At 43.1% G+C, this 4,655-nt stretch overlaps 1 long non-coding RNA gene across 1 annotated transcript; it reads left to right on the top strand.

The window, feature by feature from the left end:
• Positions 1 to 921: 921 nt before the first annotated feature.
• LOC119914887 lies at positions 922 to 4,110 on the top strand. The gene is made up of 3 exons (XR_005446865.1): positions 922 to 1,662; positions 2,153 to 2,344; positions 3,830 to 4,110. It is a non-coding gene; the product is annotated as an uncharacterized LOC119914887 (long non-coding RNA).
• Positions 4,111 to 4,655: the final 545 nt, after the last annotated feature.

Here is a 4,655-nt window from a genome sequence, read left to right as displayed (position 1 = left end):
ACTGTATGTTTCGCCATGTTTCAGGGACCTTTCTTATTATAGTGACAGACAAGAGAAAATAAGTTCAAGCCTTATTCCGTAGTGATGTGCGGGTCGACCCTAAAGTATCGATATTTCTGATACCAGCGTTTCCTGCTCCAGGATCGATGCTCATATAAAAGGATCGATATCTAAACTTGTCATTTGGCGTGAGTGTGTGTTTTATCATAAGTATCTTACTGTCACCAGGATGGTCTAATTAAACTCGGTTGATAGGAACTACTTTTCCTTCCGCCTGACAAAGTCATGTTTGTGCTGTGACGGAGCTTCTTTGAAGTGAGCAGCTGCAGCTCTTTACATTTCCTGTGATTAAATCCTGACTCTGACCGGCTGTAGAAACAGTCCCGTCTGGCTGTGTTTTAGCTGTGAAGGTAATAATGCTGCTCTGTGTGATGTGTGTGCAAAGACAGTGAAACACTTTGGCAACACTGCAAACTTCGCTAAACATCTGAGATTAAGTCAAAATAACATGCTGATTTTATGAAGCGGCAGTTCTGAGCAGGAGATTTTCATTATAATTAAAGAAGATAACGGTAGTTTGATGTCTTGTCATTATGCGGATGTTATTTTGAATTGTTAAGGCTACAGCCTGCTCCTTATTTCTCTCAGAAATACAGAAACGGGAGGTCACATTAAACTAGAAATAAAATGTGTAAAAATTATTGGTATCAGTACATCACTGTCACCTGAAGCTCCCTCAGTAACGAGAGTGGAGCGGCCTGCAGCTGTCGGTCATGTTGCTTTATGTAGATTTATCTGTCTCTACAGCGCAGGTGTTAGTCAGGCCCGTTCTGCTGTGTTGGCGCAGTATGTAAATGTATTGATAGACGTGGTCAAACTGCAGGAATGAATTTGCTCTGCATTGCTGTGACTTTGACTCGCACCCATACAGCTGAGGTGAGATCCACAGAGACACGTACCAACATTACTGCCCCACACTACTTCATTTATCATAAATTAAGTACTAAAAACAAAGAGGCAGTAAAACTGCTGAGCCACAATAAATCACCACCAAGTGCAGGAGGTTCCTGAAGAAGCTGAGTTTTATAAAGTCATTTTCTGTGAGAGGTCTGAACGCTGAGGTGCTCAACGTGAGCGAGCTGCAGCTGGGCTGCACACGAGCCTTTAACTCAGGACGGACAGGCAGGAAGCGAGTCTAAAACTCCAGCCTGTACGTTCAGGACTGATTCTGGAGGACGTCGCGCAACTTCAGGTACTGTATTTCTAAACAGCCCTGAGTCACATGACCTCCTCTCCAGCGACTACACAAACATCCTGCAGTAGGTGTGATGTCATTTCCTCTTCACTGGCGCAGGTTTGTTCAGGTTGACTCATCTCAGGAACTCCAGTAAACAAGCGTTTCTCATGTAAAGAACCTGCTCTGCTGTTTCCACGTTCCCACAGGCAGAGATGATTCAACAGCTGATTAATCTCATGGAAAGTTGAATTACTGAAATGTTGCAAAGTGACCTGCAGAGAGAGCGAAGGCGGAAAGCAGTGGGCCGACACTAACTCTGCTGTCAGCACTCCCCCGTCAGCCCAGTAGAGGAGAAACAGTCCAGCATCGCCACCATGTGTCCAAGATGGATCATAGCAGAGACCCACCGGACTGATGGGGAGCCGGTAGGTTGGACTGTCACTGTTAATTCAAAACTACCGTTCAAATGTAGGAAACAATTCAACTGTACACATCAGCTTTCATTTAAACTCGACAGGCTCGAGGTCAGAAGTGTATCTGCATCTCACGGTCAAGAATAAACTTCCGTGCTCATAATTCACAGTATCAGCCACTTCACACATTCATCTATTCTGCCGTACAAAAGCAGAGTGCAGGAACTACCGAAGCAGTGGAGACAACAGGGGTTTAAAGTTTTTAGACAGGACGGCAAACTGTAACACAGATCCTGCCATACTGCACAGCACCTAAAACCTGCAGGGATCCTGACAACAACGTCTTCTCTCAGCTGTCTGATCCTTTTAACTGTGATCAACAGTCCAAAGCTTGTAGGGATCAAGTGTTTCTATCCGTGCAAGTATAATTCCTATCTATGCTGACATCAGTGTGATACATTCATTTACAGTTTAACACATTGAGTTTCTGATTTAAATGCAGCTCAACCACCAAATCACATGAGATTCACCAAACCTGAGATGACAGCGGAGATCTGCTGAGCTAATCAGTCATTTTAGTGACCTCTGATTGGGTGAACCGCCAACACGAATAACCCACATCTTTACCAGCTGTTTTAAAAAGGACTGAGCACCGCCTGCTGTGGCCCCAAGAATACATTTGACTTCTCAGCAGGTGAGTCGTTTCCAAACACGTTGGGAGAGTTTCTGTTTCAGATATATGGCAGGAACTAAGATCTGATCCAGGATCAGAACAAAGTGTTTAACAGCAGCTGCTCCACCATGTTTACTCCCTCAACCAATCAGATTTCTCCGTACTGGATCAAGGACAGTCCAGCTGACCTCAGAGCAGTATCTACTCAGTATGTCCAGTTTCATTGTGCTCAGTTTCAGTGCAGCTGGCTCGTCTCATAATGTTCTTTATGAAATACTGTGATCTTCATGTGGTTTTCTGTCCACTGCTTGTGGCTCATCTTCCACACTGAGAGGGTCACATGGTGACTGACAGGTGGGCTGTTTACTTGTTTGTCTTCATCAACTTGCATTCTTACAGTGTTTTCCAACAGCTCTGTGAAACTCGGAGCAAACACACAACACACTTATTAATGTGACTAAAAACAGTGAAATTAAAGAGCTGGCTGCCCTACAGGGCAAAAAGATGTGAAGTCTCTGAACAACATCTGCATCGATGCTTCTCTATAAAGACAAAAGACGTCATTTAACTCACAGTCAAAGCTTCTCCAGGGTTCAACACAGCCGGAGCTGAAGATTAAACTGAGTTGTCCTGAAGCAACTTATTTCCCCAAACTAATGGCAAAATGGCTGATCTGAACTATGACCCCGACCATGTGATGACAGTCAGCTGACAGCAGTCAGTAAACACCAGGGGGCGCTAGTTGCCCTTAATCTGCACGTAACATAAAGTGGAATTATTAGATTAGGACCTGATGTTTTCATGAGGACCAGCGCATGTTGGGAACCAGACAGGAGAAGTCAGCTCATTCAGTCTCATAGTTTATTAAAGTCTCTGAACACAGCAGATGACAGTGAGACATTTATTGATCTCCATCATCTCATCTCTCCCAGCAAACACACACCTGCACAGCTGAGATTCATTTCTTCATCTTTCTGATCTCTGAAGGCTCCTGCTACACACCTCTTCATATTTCTATTCACATTATTTGGTTAGTTAGGAGGAGATTTCAAGTGAAGTACAAAGCAAAGAGAAATTAAGCGACTTCCTTAATTACTAAATGATTCAACGTGATTATGAAAGAAGATAAAACCTGAATAAAAAATGAAGGAAATTCCTTCAAAGCTAAATTATTCTGAAATACACCAAATGAATTCCAAAAAGGTGTTTTTGCTCCCATTTGTATAATCGTGCTGGTTTTTAGTCAGATCTGAGCTAAATGTGCTCCTGCTGCCAAACCATCGAAGGAACAAATGTTTTCAAGGTCCTGGAGGAGGAAATCTTTCTCTCTACAGAAAATGAGCCATGTCGACCACAAGGGGGCGCTAAAGGAAAGTCAGAAAGTTCATGTCTGTCTAACCAGATGAAGCTGGAGTCAGAACAGCCTCTGATTTTTAACGTTGGACTTTGTCTGCTCGACTCTGATCTCTGTGTTTCTGTATTTCTCTCCAAACTGCACCAAATTAGCGTCAGCGGCCCTCGATGCCTCCAGATCTACAGATCCAGCAGCAGGAGGCTCTGGGACACGTTTCTTCTCTGATCTCAGGATTCACTTCCAGATCTCAATATGTTCACCAAACCATCTATAACCCATAAGCAGCATTTAAAGCACATTTGCAGTTTCCCAGTAGCGTGCCCTGAATGTATCTGTGCATGTACTTAGAAATATAGCTAAAATTGGATCTATGTTAACTTTTAAGGACACCGAGACCATTTTACAGGCCTTCATCTCATCACGCCTGGATTATTGCAACAGCCTTTTCACCTGTTTAACCCAAAAATCTATTGATCGACTCCAGACTGTCCAGAACTCAGCTGCCAGGCTTTTAACCAGAACAAAGAAATATGACCACATTACTCCTATTTTAGCTTCATTACACTGGCTCCCAGTATGTTTTAGAATTGACTTTAAAATTCTATTGATCACTTTTAAAGCTCTTCATGGCCTCTCGCCTTGTTATATTTCTGAACTTTTAGTCCCATACGCACCAGCACGTACCTTGAGATCCTCGGGCAGAGGTCTGTTGTCTGTTCCAGAGTCTCGACTGAAAACTAAAGGGGACAGAGCGTTTGCTGTCAGGGCCCCGAGGCTCTGGAACAGCCTGCCCGAGGAAATCAGGTCGGCTGAGTCAGTGAACTCTTTTAAGTCCCTTCTTAAAACATACTTTTATAGGAGAGCTTTTCCCGATCTTATTTGACTTTATTATATCCCTTTTATTTCATTGTATTTTACTATTTTTCATGCCCTTATCTTGTTTTTTTGTATTATTCTTTACACTTGTTAAAGCACTTT

Source organism: Micropterus salmoides, unplaced genomic scaffold, assembly GCF_014851395.1.
Source record: "Micropterus salmoides isolate LMB-PRFRI ecotype aquatic unplaced genomic scaffold, ASM1485139v1 Ms_hic_scaffold_20, whole genome shotgun sequence".
Classification (NCBI taxonomy): Eukaryota; Metazoa; Chordata; class Actinopteri; order Centrarchiformes; family Centrarchidae; genus Micropterus; species Micropterus salmoides.
This window is presented reverse-complemented; position numbering and strand designations above follow the sequence as displayed.